The following is an 18,159-nucleotide window of genomic DNA, read 5'->3' as shown; positions in this document are numbered from 1 at the left end:
TTTATGAAGCACACTGACATCGCTCCCCTTTATGACACATGCTGATATTACTCCCCTTTATGAGGTATGCGATTGTTTAAAATAAAAAAATATTTGGTAGTTGACTCTTCTCTGGTAGCTATGCTTCTTGAGCTCTGCAGTTAGTACCATTAAACCTGTCAAATTTCTTTCTTAGATTATGTTATCTTTTCCAGGGGGGCACAATTTTGCATTTCCATATTCCATCGGACTCCATGTAACAGCGATACATCTCCTGGCTACAATTAGTGCAGTCCTCACAAACTGTATTTGATATTATGATAGTTTTGTGCCAAAGGCCATAAGGTGCTCAATAAATACAGTTCTGGTTCCAATGGAAAATGGTCATGGCTGGTCCTAAACTACACATTGGCAGGTTTATGGCTGGTCCTAAACTACACATTGGCAGGTTTATGGCTGGTCCTAAACTACACATTGGCAGGGTTGTGACTACTTCTTAAAAAATATCTCAACTGAAGATAACAGAAGGAAGTTCTATTTGATAAATATCTTTTTTTTAGCTGTTCAAATGTCATAAATTGTCCTTGTTCATAACAATCCTCGCTACATTTTATCTCTTTACGGTGCCAACTGTCCAGGATTTTATTTTCTAATGTCATTGGTATTAAGTCATTTTGATACAAGGGTGGTTTTGAAGATAACCCCACTTTTAGATCTACACCTCTGGGCCAACCTTCATTCAGATTCTTGATGATCTTCTGTAGAACTGTGCCCTTTTCTGGTTCAGCTGTAATCAGACGTTGGATGAGATTCAGTGATCAGGTTCACATGGAGATTCACATCTCTCTCATGTTCTTTACTCTCAGGGGTATATCTACAGAAAATAGTGTCTACGGAAAGCCCTGAAATTGTGCCCCTGTCCAAACATATGATACTCATCTTTTAGATAACTATATCATTATATCAGATCAAAAATACAAGTCAAGCTCATTAATCTTTTACATGAAAATTAGAACTGCAACTTCCTTGCTTTCATGGATGCAAATTGGTCTATGATGTGAACAAAGATTTTTTTTTTCAGTTTATTCTCTTTCTATACTTAGCAGAGCTTTGACCTATGGAGGCTTGGGGGTAGTTGCTCCTAAAGACCAGCAGGACGGGCGGGTAGCCTTCGACATGCACGTCATTGAGGAAGCACAGGGTGATGAGCTTCTGCAGCTCCTTGAACCGTCCTCGAAATACTTGGATGCGCTCAGGCTGAATGCCTTGTAAACATGGTGCTGGAGCCACTCAAGGCAGGGGTGGTCGATGGTAATGGCTGGACTGGGCTGGCCCTCACCACTGGATCCACACTCTAATGGCTAATGTCTCGACCTCGACCCCCGGGCTGATGTCTCAGTCCTGTCTCCATGGAGATCACAGCATTTACTTCCATTCAAATGGTAACCGGCACGTCACTTCTCCAGAGTTTGAACCGTTTAGCAGCAGCAAAGTCAAGGCACAGACACAAGTGCCCAAAAATTCTGCTCCTCAGAGGCTGGCTTTTCTGACTTTAATAGAATCGGTTCAGTGGTGCCTCCCTTCAAGTGGTGTCCAGGGCACGTTCCATACCTTAGGTATGCCACTGTTCACTCTGCATCACTGCCCTGGACCATGCATCAGGCAGCACAATAAGTTTCCCTGGAGTGTACATAAAGTTATAATGTTATAGCTTCATCATCAGCCTTTGGATTCCTAGTGACATCTCACTGAGATTTTTCTTGATTATGGCTATTAATGGCTTGTTGTCTGTGTCTGTCATGAATGTTAGTAGACCATACACAGAGCTGTGAAATTTCTCAAGTCTATAGACCAGACTTAGGCACCCTTTCTCTATCCATGCATATTGAGATTCAGATGTCATCCTACTTGATGTGTATGCAACTGGCCTCCAATCTTCTCCCACAGCCTGAAGTAGTACAGCACCTTTTCCATCTCTTGAAGTATCCATAGATATTTTTGTCATTCTGGATTGGTCAAAGAATGTTAAAAGCAATGGTTCTGTAGTTAGAATGGTCTTCATTCATCCCCATTCTTCCTCATGGTTGGTTGTCCTCTTGAATTCATATTTCTCATGTAACAACTTCCTTGTACATTGTTTTAGAAGACCAATTTGGAATGAATTTACCAATGAAATTGATAATTTCCAACACTCTCCATATATCATTTTGTCAGTGGGTCTGGGCATCTCTAGAATTGCTTTCACCTTGCTTTTGTCTGGCTCCACACCTGCCTCTGACAGTTTATCTCCTAGAAAAATAATTTCCTTCACCCCAAAGTGACATTTTGCCTTGTTTAACTTTAATCCATACTTCTGGATGTGTTGTAGCACTTTGATAAGCTTCTCATTGCGTTGCTCCAGTGTGGATCCCCTTAGGATCATGTCATTCATAAACAACCGTATCCCATTTATGCCTTCTATGTGCCCCATTGACCTGTGAAACACTTCAGGAGCTGAGAAAATTCCAAAAGACATCCTTAAACATGAGTATCGGCCAAATGGTGTATTGAGTGTACAGTATTTTGTGTTATCTTCATGCAGCTATAATTGCCAGAAGCCCCAGGATGCATTCCTGGTTGCGATCTGATAACATTTCCACTTTAAATTGGCATTCAAGTCTTTTGGATCTATCCACACGCGTAGGTTCTTCTTTTGACACACAGCATTGAATTCACCCATTCTGTGGGCTTCTCACTTTCCTTATGACCCCTAGTGCCGTCATTTGGTCGAGTTCCTGCTTGAGCTTTTCTTTTAGTGATGTTGGAACCTGCCTTCATGCATACTGGCTGTGCATCCTCCTTTAAGTGTACTTTATAGGTGAATGGTAGAACTCCAAACCCCTTGAAGATGTCTTGAAATTGATATAATATTTTCTTTACGCTGTTCTGTGCATTAGCTCTTTTAATGCCGTATACCTTCTTGACTCGGCCTAATTTTTCACAAGCTTTGTCACCAAGCAGTTAGTCATGTCCATCTGAGACTACTGCAAACTTGAGGTAGTGCTCTTTACCTTGAATTTTCACCATGAGTCTACATGTGCTTTTCGTATCCATTGTAGACTTTGAGCTGAACAGAATTTGGATGGATGCATGACTTTATCTTCCTTGCCCTGATGTTGTGCCTCCAGATCAAATTGGCCTTCACCCCCATGTCCAGCTTAAAAGGAATATCTGCTCCATTTGCATGCAATGGCAACGTCCACTTGTCCTGCTCAACTCTTCATGCTTGACTATTAAGTGTCTGTTGGTTTGAAACCTTCCTGCACTTCCATGCCCATGAAGAATGCATCACTGAGGGCAGATTCTTCTATAGTGTGCACAGTCACTTCTGTTTTGTTTCCCTTTGGAAAAACATTGCTTTGCATAGTGATTTTGTCCTTTGCACTTGTTACAGACTTTTCCATAGGCTGGGTATTGTTTAGGTTTTAGCTGAGTTGCCACGTCGCTTACAATTGAATACTTTCCCATATTTTTGTCTTTCCTATGTCTTGTTCTCTGTTTATGTGTGTGTCCAGACACTGTGGCCTTCATTTTCATTGGCTCTTTCTCTCACACTGTACTTTTTCACATGCTGCAGAGCTAATTCACTGGCCTGGCATATCTTCACAGCTCCAGCTAAGATAAACTCCATCTCTTATAGCAACCTCTTTCTTGTCAATAATTCCAAACACAATATGATCACAGAATATTGAATCTTGCAGCAGTCCAAAATTGCATGATCTTGCTTTCAATTTCAAGTCCATTAAAAAGTATCAAAGCTCTCTGCCTCCAGCTGCGAGCATGAATGAAACACGTACCTCTCAAATATTTCATTTTTATTTAGTGAGCAGTGTTCATCAAACATCTTGATAACCTTGTTGAACTTGCCCTGATCATCTGCCTCAGCAAAAACAAATGTGTTGAAAACTTTTAGTGCTTGAGGTCCCACCACGGTAAGTAGCAGAGCAATTTTTCATGCATCTGATTTGCTATCAAGTTAATGGCTGGCAGGTACAGCTAAATCATTGTTTGAACAACTGCCACTCATGGTTGACATTCTTGGTCCAATTCACAGCATTAAGAGACTTCACACTTTCCATGTCCCCTCCTGATGCTGACTCCTCTAAACACATGATGTTTCTTTTATTGCAATAAAGAAACTTTGGTTCCTTTGTATTAATTATTTTTATTAACAACTCACGACTTCATGGAGTACACATTTAGCATCTAACATTAGGTGGAACGTTCATCTGTGACTCCCTCTAGTGGTCAGAAGGATTACTAACTCCCAATCACCACAGTGTTGTAGATAATGGGAAGAGTAGATTTTGGATATTGAATTACTGGTATATATTTCAGCTGGTAAATTAGGAGAAGTGACAAATGAAATTTAACTATGAAAAATATAAGGTGTTGCATTTGGGAAAGATTAATAATGCTAGGATATGCACAATAAATGATAGGACCCAAGGAAGTCCCAAGGAAGAGAGGGATCTTGATATAATGTTAAATGATCCATTTCTTATCAAAAGTCACAAAGAGAAGGCAATAGAATGAGGTTGAGAGAAAAGTACATTAGCAATAATGCACATGGCAGAGCCAAATGGCCTAATTCTACTCCTATATCTTTTGATCAATCAGATAAATTAGTTAAGAAGGCTTTGCTATGCTTTTCTTCATTAGATGGGGCATAGAAAATGAGTTTTCTAGAAGTTTTTGTACAATTATATAAAAGATTGGTTGGATCATTGGGGTGTATTTTATGCAATTCAGATCACCACACAATAGGAAGAATGTTATTGCACTGGAAAGGGAGCAGAGAAGATTCAAATGGATGTTGTCTTGGATGGAACATTTCAGCTATAAGGCAAGACTGGATAGACTGTGTGTGTTTTCTTTGTAGTGGACAAAGTTCTGGGTGACCAGAATGAGGCAAGTAAAATTATGTAGAGGACAGATGGGATAGAAAATATTCTATAAGGTAAGAGGTCATGACTTAAAAGCTATATATGAGCATAGATAGAGCACTGGCTAACTAATAGAAAACTGAGAGTTGGGATAAATGGACCATTTTCAGGTTAATAACCAATGACTCATGGGCTACCACAGTGATTTTAGTGACGCAGTCAATATGGATCACTTAGGGGCGGGTTAGGCTTTTTTTATAGTTAAAAAAGCAAATATAAAGGCAGATATTCTCCACCTTTACATTACTTAACTTGTTGAAAGCTCCGAGGGCTGGTTCAAGAGGTGGACTCCCATCTGCCTGAGGGGGTAGAGTCTGAGGTGGGGTGGCTCTCTCCACCTCCTTCCTGTAGACAATGCCGCTGAAAGCGGCTGCAATGGAGTGGGCTGATGATATCATGATGATGTCATCAGCCCGTGACCCAAGAGCGGGATTTTTAAAATCCCGTATGCCATAATTGTGCAGGAGATCTGCCTGAGTCCTAAAGCTCCTTGTACAGATCTCTACCTGTGCTCATACCTGCTCTTTGGTCGTCATCTTTGGGTGTAGGCCACTTTCCCTTCTCGGGGTGTGTGGATGACATCACGGTGAAAGGCGGAGCTACCGAACGACTCGTCCCACCTCCCTCAGCTCCAGAAGATGGCTCCAGAGGCTGTTTAGTGAGAAAGGAACACTGGATTCTCCTTGTAGGCCTTCTTCATAAACAGGTAAGCTCATTTTTTTTTTATTTTCATTAAGCCATCTTCAAGGTGGTGAACACTCCTGAATGTTCTGTAGGTAACTTGGCTGATAATACAAAGATAGACTGGAATGTCACCTTGGAGGAGAATATAAAGACTACAAATGGATATAGATTACTGAATATGTGGGCCAAAAGTTCATAGCTGGAATGTAATGAGAGGAAATATGAAGCTGCCCTTTTTAATAGACAGAAAAAAATGCTTAAAGAGAGAAACACAACTAAAGGCAGAGAGGGATCAATGTGTTCTTACATATCAAACATATAGCAGGTATAGCAGACAATGAGGAAGGAAAATGAAATGCTGTCCTTTATTAGATAAAAGATGGTGCGTGAGGTTAGGGGAATTTTGCCACATCCGCACATACTGTGATCCTGAGATCACACATGCAATACTGTAGAGTCAGGGTCAGTGTCAAAATGACTGTTAGAGGGGGGGGGGGGGGGGGGGGGGATTAGCATGGGGAGGAGTATAACACTCATAAACTTGCTCAGCTGGGGGTGAGGGTGCTGTTAACATCATCCATCCCTCTGTTGTAGGTGATGAGAACATTGTTTTATTGCAGCCTTGGGCAAGTGTGAGTTGCTAGCCCATTTAATCCTAAGGATGGAATCATTTTCCAAGAGTACTGCCCGAAACTAGCAAGTTTGGCATCAGGAGCAGAAACTAGGAATTGTGAGAAATGGCCTTGGAGAAGAGGGCACTAGATACAATTATTGGGAGACTTCTTTGAACTCTGTGCGTGCGTGCGTGCGTGCGTGCGTGCGTGCGTGCGTGCGTGCGTGCGTGCGTGCGTGCGTGCGTGCGTGCGTGCGTGCGTGCGTGCGTGCGTGCGTGCGTGCGTGCGTGCGTGCGTGCGTGCGTGCGTGCGTGCGTGCGTGCGTGCGTGCGTGCGTGCGTGCGTGCGTGCGTGCGTGCGTGCGTGCGTGCGTGCGTGCGTGCGTGCGTGCGTGCGTGCGTGCGTGCGTGCGTGCGTGCGTGCGTGCGTGCGTGCGTGCGTGCGTGCGTGCGTGCGTGCGTGCGTGCGTGCGTGCGTGCGTGCGTGCGTGCGTGCGTGCGTGCGTGCGTGCGTGCGTGCGTGCGTGCGTGCGTGCGTGCGTGCGTGCGTGCGTGCGTGCGTGCGTGCGTGCGTGCGTGCGTGCGTGCGTGCCTGCGTGCCTGCGTGCCTGCGTGCCTGCGTGCCTGCGTGCCTGCGTGCGTGCGTGCGTGCGTGCGTGCGAAGGAAATTTCTCCCAGAAAATGTGGAGCAGGAGATAAAAGCTCAAAAAGATGTCAAAAGATTACCACTAAGGCCACTTTTGATTTGAAATAAAATTAGATCATGCTGTAAATACTCAACAGGGGAGGCAGCACCTGCAAAGGGAGAAACAGAATTAATGCTTCAGGAGAATGAAATTGCCTTAGAATGAGGAAAAGTGAGAAGCCAAACATGGTATAAGTTGCAGAGAAGTGGGAGAGGTGTAGAGAAGAAAGGGAACATCTGTGATCAAGTGGCAAACGGGAGAGATTGAATGACACATGTGGTGGTGGTGTTCAGGTGAGAGAAAGAGGTGAAAGCTTATTTATCAGAGGAGATCTGTCTGGAGGAGTTGTAAACCAAATTAGATGAATGAAGTTAGAGGACAAAAAAAATTACAACTGTAGCAGGCCGCCAAACGTGCCACACCCGAAGCGGCGACCCAACAATGGGAGCCCGCGGCCTACACAGCAGGCCGAGACAGGCTATGTGTTTCGAAGCCACTGCTTGACTCAGCAGCATGCAGCTGCAGTGCCCCACTCTGATGGGCTGGCCAGCAGCAGCCAATTGGGTGGAGCTAAGGAAACAGCCACACCCGGGGATGAGAAGGGCTCACTGATTGGCTGCTCCCCGGGTAGCACTAAATGACCAATCCCAGGAAGCGGATCGTAATGCCACCAGTCGGGTGGCATGATGACGTTAGAGATGGGCTACTGAGCCCTTTATGAGCAGAGCTGCCAGCATAATAAACCAGTGTTGAATTTACTCCTGTAGTGTGTGTCTCTTCTTTGAACGTAACCTCTCCAGCAGTAGCAGCCGCTACACAACCCAGCAACTGGGAGACATAAAATATCACAGTAGCTAGAAATCTGAAATCAAAGAGAATATTGAAATTAATCAGTTGGTCAGACAACATCTAGAGAAAGAGAAAAATGAATTTAACATCACAGATTGATGACCTTCACCTTTCTGGACTGAATGGAAGTCTCCTGCAATCTGTGTTTAGTTTCTCCAATGTATCGGAGACCACATGGTGGGCATTGAATGCAGTACGCTGAATTATAAGAGGTGGAGTGAATCATTTCTTCACTTGGCCAGCAGGGGAATCGAAAAATTCATATTTGTTTCATATTGATCTTCTTGGCCCAGCTTTCACCCATGCTCACCACTCTGATACTTCTGGACTGATGGTCAAATGACATACCTTCCCTGTTCAGGCCTTCGGATCATGATATTGTCAGGTCCCAATGACATATTTGAGCTTCAACCTGTATTTCTAAAGAAGGCCCGACTGTTTAAGAGAGGCATTGTGATGCCATTCTAGATGGTAACGGGATTATGAGATGTGTGAATTTTAACCATTCCTATAAAATCCTCAATCCCCAACCCGAGTCAGTTTAACAAGTTAAAATCAAGGCCAACACCTGCCTCTTAAAAAGCATCATATCCAGTACAATATATTCAGCATTGAGAATGCTTTTATAACTTTCTAGAATAAATAAACATAATTTTGCAAACCTCAGTCATGGATAAAACAGAAGGTCATAATCATATTTTCTGCAAATCTAGTTGACATCATTCAATAATCAAAGAGTTTATATTCTGACGGTGACCACTTTATTAACTGCAAACAAGGTGAAGACAAATCTACTGGTGCATGTGAATGTGTGTGTGTGTGTGTGTGTGTGTGTGTGTGTGTGTGTGTGTGTGTGTGTGTGTGTGTGTGTGTGTGTGTGTGTGTGTGTGTGTGCGGGAGAATGTGGTAGGTTAAGCAGCCACTTGTATTGAGGACCCTTGTGCTTGCTTACACTGATATAGTTTTTTGTCTCATACCACATAGAAGATAATCTACACTGGTATTGGAGTTCAAACTGGGTCAACATAGCGATTAATTAATGAGTGATAAAGCATCACTTGACATCTTCCCCTGTTTATTTCACATGTGGACAATAAACTTACCTTTGATTGTGACACTTGTGTCCAGACTCATCTCTCTGTGAACCCACGGAACTTGATATTGTTCCCAACACAAGGAGTCTGATGATGGAGGATAGTAGCTGTTCATGAACCTGGTGGTGCAAGTCTTGTGATATCTATACCTCTTTCCTAATGGCAGCAGTGAGAACAGAGCATGTGCTGGGTGGTGTGGATCCTTGATGATTGCTGTTGCTCTCTGACTGCAGTGTTCCCTAGGGGGGAGAGTTTTGTCTGTGATGTTCTGGGCTGGGTCTACTACCTTTTGGAGGGCTTTTCACTCAGGGGTATTGGTGTCCCAATATCAGACCATGATGCAGCTGGTCAGTACAATTTCCACCACATATCTGAAGAAATTTACCAGGGTTTCTGGCATCATATCAAACCTTTGCAAAATCCTGAGGAAGTAGGGGTGCTAATGTCCTATTTTTATGATGCCATTAGTGTGTTGGGTTCAGGAAAGTTTCTCCAAGATCGTGACTCCCAAGAATTTAAATTTTCTATTCCTCTCCACCTCTGATCCCCTAATGATCACTGGATTGTAGACCTCTGGCTTTCCTTTCCTGAAGTCAACAATCAACTCCTTAGTTTTGGTGACATTGAGTGCAAAATTGTTGTTGGTGCACCCTTCAGCCAAGTTTACAAATCTCCCTCCTGTGTGCTGACTCATCACCTTTGTTTGTATAACCCACTAATGTGGTATTGTTGACAAATTTGTAGATGGTGATATTGTACCAAGCTACATAGTCATAGCTGTAAATTGTGAAGCTTCTTAGAACAATGGACACAGAACTAAATTATCTCCTTTGTCAGTCTAGATGTCCAGGAGGCTTCCATGCAGATCACCAGCTTTCAACTCTCCTTTATTTTCTGTAGTAACATTCCCTTACATTTCTCCACTAGGTGTAGCAGAACTGGCTTGGCATTTTACAAATTAACTTCAAAAACGTTTCTATTTCACTGTAATCCACAAAAGTAAGTTTATTTTACACCTGCTAAGTTTTCTCCAGTAATCTTTTTTAAGAGCTGTGTTTGTTTTGGCTCAGGTGTCTGTTGTTGACTGACACTAAGAGGATTCCTACAAAAACTTTCTCATTTCCATAAGTCTGGCTTTTGGCTACAGTTCCTGAAGTTGCGTTGGTAGTGTTGCCAATGTTGGAGTCTGAGGTTTGAAGACAGACAACTGAATCTGAAGACCTCAGGCGTTAACATCTGAAAAGATAAGCTTGTCTGTAAAAATCAGTATTTTCAGCGTGAATAATCCTATTAGCTTGCAGCAATCTGTGAGGAGGATCCTCTCATAACTTGCTTCTCTTTTGTGATGCAGTCCTTAGAAACTCCTTCTGCTACTCTATTTGCTTGTATGGGCTTTACCTCTCAGCCAGTGCTGACAGCACTATTGTTTAAATTACACAGAGAGCCAAAGTCCTGCTTGGCCAAAATCTTTTCCAACATATTTTCAATAAAAAAAAGCTACAGATTCTGGGAGCCAGGAATCAAAAACAGCAAAATATTTCGAATGACAGGCAACAATGGTGGAAAGAGAAGTGGAGTTATTATTACATGTGAAAGACCCATTGAGATTTTTTTCAATCCTATCTAAGTTGTTCTCAAAATGAGTTGAGATTCTTTCTGCCTGCAGATCTGAGCTCCCAACCCTCCAAGAAGTTTTGGACATTTCTTCTGGGAATTCTACTACAATCAATTTAAATTTCCTGCCTCTCTGAAGTTCACTGTAACTTCACTACTTCTGACAAAGGCATTTTTGGAGGGACATTTCACATGGTATTTGTAGTCAACATGGGGTTGAAGAATGGAATCAGCTTTGTCAGTATTCAGGAGTCTGGGCGAGCCTCTGAAATGTGGTCAATTTCCCCAGCTTTGGCAGCTCCTCGAAAGTCACCTGGTTTGTGGAACCTGTTTTTTAGCAGCTGCCAGCAGAAATACATAGCCTCAGGGAACTGGAGCTTGATGTGACAAATGCAATAATATTTACTGTGGTCTTAGGATAAGATGACATGAAGTCCAGAAAAACCTTCAACCAGAGTTGGGAACTCCAACCCTGTTGAGACTCCAGATGGTCATCCAAGCTCAGAAGCCTAAAATTTGGATATTGCAGGGCTGCTTTTAGTGGCTGTGTGCAATCCAAAATCATAGAATCATGAAATATGATCATAGAACATTTACTGTGTAGAAGGAAAGACTTCAGTAGGAAAAAAAAACACTCTTCAGATTAATTCCACCTTAATTCATGTGTATCTCCTTTCTCTTCATTTTAAATCTTTGCTCCTTGGAATTTTAATCTTTGCTTGGGGAAATCAGTCCTGAACTAAGTCTCCTCTCAGTTTCCTTTGTTCCAAAGTGATGATTGAAACTCCAATGCTGACAACTCCTCTGGTAAATTTTGTGAGTGAGATTCCAGGTGAAAACAAGTCAGCTATGAAACTGGATCACAGTTATGATCCACTTTAGCACAGCTTTAGGAACATATGCAATGGCATAGGCATCATGCCATATAAATGTCAGCCCTTTCTGACAGAAAACCTCTTCCCTGAGAGCTAATTTGATCAGAATCCCATTTAGCAAAACTCTTATCAAAGATATTGAACAATCATTTTCTTAAAGCTTCTCACAATGATTGTCATGGATCTATAAGCATAACGTGAATCCACGCTGCTGAAGATCCAACTGCGCTGGGTAAGTCACGTCTCCTGAATGGAGGACCATCGCCTTCCCAAGATCGTGTTATATGGCGAGCTCTCCACTGGCCACCGTGACAGAGGTGCACCAAAGAAGAGGTACAAGGATTGCCTAAAGAAATCTCTTGGTGCCTGCCACATTGACCACCACCAGTGGGCTGATATCGCCTCAAACTGTGCATCTTGGCACCTCACAGTTCGGCGGGCAGCAACCTCCTTTGAAGAAGACCGCAGAGCCCACCTCATTGACAAAAGACAAAGGAGGAAAAACCCAACACCCAACCCCAACCAACCAATTTTCCCCTGCAACCGCTGCAACCGTGTCTGCCTGTCCTGCATCGGACTTGTCAGCCACAAATGAGCCTGCAGCTGACGTGGACATTACCCCTCCATAAATCTTCGTCCGCGAAGCCAAGCCAAAGAAAAAAGAAGATAAGCATAACACATTCTCACCATCCTTGGGATTTGAGGGATGTTGTCCTTTCAACAGAAGAGGGCTCCTAAGCTCAAAGGGGATAATTCATAAACATCCAAAAGTTCTCAACCTGTGCTTAAAATAATTAGAAGGTTTTTTTGTTGAAGACAACTGATAAGAAAATTACTAGGCTGGACAATCATCTCACAGGTAGCAAAAGCATGGAACTTGTTTGTGGCAGCCATTTCCAGGAGGACAGCTGATCCTGAATGGGATGGGATAAGTGTGTTGGGGTGGGCGAAGGGGATGAGGAGGAAAGAGGGGCTTGTGTTCTGATAGACAGTGGCAAGGGTATTGTACCATTATGGATGAACAATTATTCTGATATCTGCACAGCAAATTAGCAGTAGTTGACTACAATAAGCTTGCTTTCTTTGGGACTTACACAGGACAAAGTTCAAACTATCTCTTGAAATGAGACACATGCAAACGCTATCACAGAATCAGGTTTAAAACATGTTTAAAACATTGGGGAGAATCAGGGTTGTTGATATATCTGTTCGCGTTGATGATTCAGTGCAGTCCAATTTGTAGGTGGGGGTTTTAAATATTTCAAAAGCAATATAATAATGTTATGGAAATATGAAATAAAATGCAAAATGTTGGAAATAATCTTTTAAAATCTGTGGAGAGAAAAGCTGGGATATTGTTTCAAATCAGTGACCAGAACTGGGTAAATTAGTCATAAAACAGAGAAAGTGGAATAGGAAGGGTCATAGAAAACAGAAGGGAAGGTCTAGAGATCAGGGAGGGCTAAATAGCATGAGTGGTGGTGGTGGTGGCTGAAAGAGGGCAATGAAGCCTGATGTCTGCTGGTGGTAAAATTTGGAAGGGGTGGATAGGATCCAAAAAACCAGAAATGTTGAGAGAACCCAAAACAGACTGTATGGCACAACACAGGAGTGATTATTATCTGAAGTTTCTGAATTCAAAGTTGAGTTCTGAAAGCAGTCAGATGAGAAACTGTTCCTCAAACTTATATTGAACTTTGTTGGAACAATGTATGATCCCAATGATAGAGAGTCTAGAGCAGCGATTCTCAACCTTTCCCTTTCCACTCACATACCACTTTAAGTAATCCCTATGCCATCAGTGCTCTGCGATGAGTAAAGGATTGCTTAAGGTGGCATGTGAGTGGGAAGGGAAGGTTGAGAATCACTACTCTAGACCCAATTGTTACTGAAATATTTTGCTTGAGAAAATTTGTCATTGGCCCATTTCCTTTGGAGTTATGAAACCATCCACATAATGAGTCAATTAGGTACGATTAAAGCAGTGGTTTTCAAACTTTTTCTTTCCACCCACATACCACCTTAAGCAGTCCCTTACTCATGACAGAGCACCTATGGCATAGGAAATATTTAAAGTGGTATATAAGTGGAAAGAAAACAGTTGAGAACCACTAGGCTAGAGTATGAATGAGATGGAAATAAAAACTACACACTGGGCCTCCCCATTGGGTTGCTTGAGAGAATCACAATAGGAATGTTGTCACATTGACAGAAAATATGGTTGGTCTTTGGTGCACACAATGCAAAAAAAAACACATGCAGCAAGCTGACTGATGTTGCCTATGTCATCTGTCAGAGCTTGTATTGAGCCCATGGGATAGACCTTGAGAGTTACCACAGCTTTCATAACCAGAGGCAGTGCTGTTGATGCTGAGGTTCATGTTCCAGCTGGCTCAGCTGATACAGACCAATGATTACGTTGATTTCTGAAAGACAATCTCCTCAAGCACTGTCTTCCTTTGCTGAGGAATCATTGTGTAAAACATCAACACGCTGCTGTCTCCATGGAGTCTCTACAAGTGAGTGCATTACTGTAACAATCTCAGTTGCAATTTTGATAATTCTTTTTTCTGGAATTCCTGGACCCAGCAATAATTTTAAAAAAAATGAAGTGCTGCCAAAAGTCTCCAGTGAATGAGGTGCAACATGCAAGTTCACGGCAACCTGAAAATGGCAACACAAGTAGATAAGAGTACATAGCAAAGGTAAAGATACATAACTAATATTTCAGGCCTGAGCCCTTCATCAAGGTAGGAGCACAAATGCAGGCAGGCGACAGAATATTAAAAAAGTAACACTTAACAATGTAACACGCATACTTAACACAATAGATAGGATAGGAAAGAAGATGTAAAACATTAATTGGTCAGTGCATTAAGTGCAAATGTTAGTAAGTCATATCGCAGCAAAAAAATATGTAAGTTGAGTTACATTTGAAGAATTGTGTGCATTTCTGATCACCACATTACAGGAAGGATGTGGAGGGGGTTTGAAAAGGGTGTAGATAAGATGCACCATGATATTGCCTGGACTGAATCCATTAGCTCCAAAGAGAGGTTGACAATCTTGGAAATGGATTGTTTTCTCTGGGTCATTGAGGCTGCAGGGAGATGTGATTGAAGTTTAAAAATTATGAGAAATATAAATAGGGTAAATAGTCTTTTTTTCCCAGGGTGGAAATGCCAAATGCTAGAGACATCAGTTTAAGGTGAGAGGGGAAATGTTTAAAGGAGATTTCAAGACAGGAGATTCATCAGTACCAGTAATGCATTGCCAGAAGAGCAAAAAGAAGCAGATACTAACAAGAGTCACGTACTGTAGATAGACATGTGAACAGACAAGGAAACGAGGGATACAGACCATGTACAGGTAAATGCCATCAGTTTAATTTGACATCGTAGCCAGCACAAACATGGTGGGCCAAAGGTCCTGTTCATGAGCTGTATTGTTCTATATTCTATAACTTATCAAAATTGAGTCAGGCCAGTAAAGAAATATCTTCAAAACATTCCTTCTTCTTCTTTGGCTAGGCTTCGCGGACGAAGATTTATGGAGGGGTATATCCACGTCTGCTGCAGGCTCGTTGGTGACTGACAAGTCCAATGCGGGACAGGCAGGCATGGTTGCAGTGGTTGCAAGGGAAAATTGGTTGGTTGGGGTTGGGTGTTGGGTTTTTCCTCCTTTGTCTTTTGTCAATGAGGTGGACTCTACAGTCTTCTTCAAAGGAGGTTGCTGCCCGCCGAACTGTGAGGCGCCAAGATGCATGGTTGGAGGTGATATCAGCCCACTGGTGGTGGTCCATGTGGCAGGCACCAAGAGATTTCTTTAAGCAGTCCTTGTACCTCTTCTTTGGTGCACCTCTATCTCGGTGGCCAGTGGAAAGCTCGCCATTTAACACGATCTTGGGAAGGCGATGGTCCTCCATTCTGGAGATGTGACCCACCCATCGCAGTTGGGTCTTCAGCAGCATGGATTCGATGCTTGTGGACTCTGCCATCTCGAGTACTTCGATGTTGATGATGAAGTCATTCCGATGAATGTTGAGGATGGAGCGGAGACAGCGCTGATGGAAGCGTTCTAGGAGCCGTAGGTGATGCCGGTAGAGGACCCACGATTCGGAGCCGAACAGAAGCGTGGGTATGACAACGGCTCTGTACATGCTGATCTTTGTGTGTTTCTTCAGGTGGTTGTTTTTCCAGACTCTTTTGTGTAGTCTTCCAAAGGCGCTATTTGCCTTGGCGAGTCTGTTGTCTATCTCTTTGTCAATCCTTGCATCAGATGAAATGGTGCAGCCGAGGTAGGTAAACTGGTTGACCGTTTTGAGTTCTGTGTGCCCAATGGAGATGTCCTTAATAGACTAATACCTAGTGTCGCCGAAAATGTCCTCCCAGAAAAAAACATTCCTAACTAACAAAAAAAGCATCTATTATCATTGTGAACGTTTGGATACCTTTAAATATTTCTGCTTCAGTTTGTGGATGCTATTTTTTACCTTAAAAACCACAATAATTAGTGAATTAAAACCTGCCTCAGACATTATTGGCTCAAGATGAAGTTACATAACACTTGTCAGGAACGTGGATGGGAATAGCTTCAGTGATCCAGCTAAAAGCTTCCTATTTGACCAGCTCTCACCCCTCTACCATTTATCCCAACCATGACTCGTACATTGTGGAAGCAGGGTGCCATCTATGAGGTTCACTGCAGCAACTCATTCTTTCTTTAGCAGTAGATCCCAAGCCTGCATCATCCAGCACTTTAAAGATTAGGGAAGCAGGGTCATGCAAATAGTATTCCCTGTAAGCTCTATGCACTTGCAGGTCATTCCTGACATGAGTATATAATGTCATTTCTTCATTGTCACCAAGCCTTTATGCTAACACTTCCTACATAAGAGAACCATGAGGGCACCTCCATTACACAGAATGTACAGGATGCCAACACCACTTCTCAAGGATAATTTGGAACAAGAGCATAAGAAATAGGAACAATAGCAGGCTATGTGGTCCTGCATGCTTGCTCGAATATTCAACAATATCATGGATGATGTTTTACCTCAGTGCCCTATTCCTCTACTAACCTCAAAAACGTTTGATTATTTTAGTATTTATTTGACCTGTGCCTTGAATATTCTCAGTGATTGAGCTTCCAAAGTTTCTTGGGTAGAAAATTCAACAGTTTCCCTGTGGGGTTCATCTCAGTCAGTCTGAGACTCTGATCTCGGTTCCAAACACCCCAGCCAGAGGAAAATCACTCTTGCATCAAATCTGCAAAGATGTTATACGTTTCAATGAGAGCAATACTGATTCTCTTATGGGCTAGATCTATTAATCTTCTCAAAGAATAACTTCACCAAACAAGGAATTAATCTTGTGATCTTTGTATCATTTCTTCCATTGCAAAAGTATCTTTTAGATAGGAAGGCAAGACTTGTGCATATATTGAAGATGTGGCCCCGCTTTGGGCTACATTATTGCAACAAGATACTTTTACTCTTGCATTCAAATTCTGCTGTAAGAAAGGCTGACAAGCCATTTGCTTTCTTAATTGTTGGAGAATAAATACTTGCTGTACCAGTATTGCTCAGATCCTATAAACTAATAAAGTTGTAGCTTTAGTGCATTTTAGCAAATACACTCACCAAATTTTAATATAAGTCTACAATGACTAAGGATTGTCTACTCAGGTTAATATTTTACTGTCTCAATGAGGCAATAAACAAAGCAAACTTATGAAAAATAAAGAAACAGTGAATAGTGCAAGAAAATTGGTGGGAAATATATTACACACTAGTACAGCATTAGTCTCTTCACACTAATTCTTGAAGTCCGAACCCGGCTTAAATAATTGTTGTCTAAGCACAATCTCTAAACTATTTGGTTTTGCTGGTCACTTCAAGTGCTCGAACCTCTGAATAAAGTACGTGATGTAGGTGGGCATCAGTAGTTAGGTGAATAGGACAGTGCAAATCCCTGGCGATACAGGTCAGAAGTAGGGCATAGGGAAATTGGAGTGTGGCCTGCAGAAGCCATTAACACGCTTGTTTTAATCAGTCAGACTGTCAGTTAGCTTGAATTCCACGGTGGCGCATTTCCTCAACCAATTAGGTTGAAAGCTTTTGGCTTGGCTTGAGCTTCTCAAAAGAAATTATACATTTTGCATCCCAGTGAAGCTCACAGCTGCCAAGGCACAGCACAACACAGCCAAATCCTTGGAAATATTATCAAATGAACAATCATTCAAATTTTTTTTTGTATTCAATAATCTTGCATTTATTTTTGAAGATCAAAAATTCTTTGTGATAATCTTCCTACATTTCTTTGCTTACAATTTTTGTAGGTTTTTTCCAGACGCTTTATTTGTTAGCTTGCTCTTAATGCTTGTATTAAAATTGATAATTAATAATTAAAAACAAAATGCACTCTAGGGTTCATTGGAGTCCCAGAAGTGGTAACAGGACTTTTAAACCTGTATACAGCTGCATACACAAAAAGCAGGCATCTAAATTCTGTCCTAATATTAGATGTTCACATTTGAGGTTTATGAAGTAAAAAATCAGAATTTATTGGGCAAAGAGGTTGTCCAGTGGAACGACTGACTTTCCTCTCAACCTCTTCCCTTTTCATCATATCTGATTCAACGACCTGTAGAGATTATTTTAATGAAATTATTATTGGATGCTTTTGAAAACAGTAACTTTATTTATTAAGGGGGAAATCAATCTATTCTTAGTAACATAAGAGTTTGGTTGCTCATGGGCAAGGCTTACATTTGAAGAAG

General features: G+C 42.0%; 1 long non-coding RNA gene across 1 annotated transcript in view; it reads left to right on the top strand.

Annotated features, from left to right (window-relative positions):
• LOC138736591 (uncharacterized) overlaps positions 1-18,159 on the top strand; it is a 206,642-nt gene that overhangs the window by 865 nt on the left and 187,618 nt on the right. The window contains exon 2 of the long non-coding RNA XR_011340420.1: positions 5,513-5,670. This is a non-coding gene — a long non-coding RNA (uncharacterized lncRNA). The remainder of the gene's footprint in view (positions 1-5,512; positions 5,671-18,159) is intronic.

The sequence above is a fragment of the Narcine bancroftii genome, chromosome 6 (genome assembly GCF_036971445.1).
Source record: "Narcine bancroftii isolate sNarBan1 chromosome 6, sNarBan1.hap1, whole genome shotgun sequence".
Taxonomy (NCBI): domain Eukaryota; kingdom Metazoa; phylum Chordata; class Chondrichthyes; order Torpediniformes; family Narcinidae; genus Narcine; species Narcine bancroftii.
Note: the sequence above shows the minus strand (reverse complement) of the source record. Positions and strands in the feature narration are given on the sequence as shown.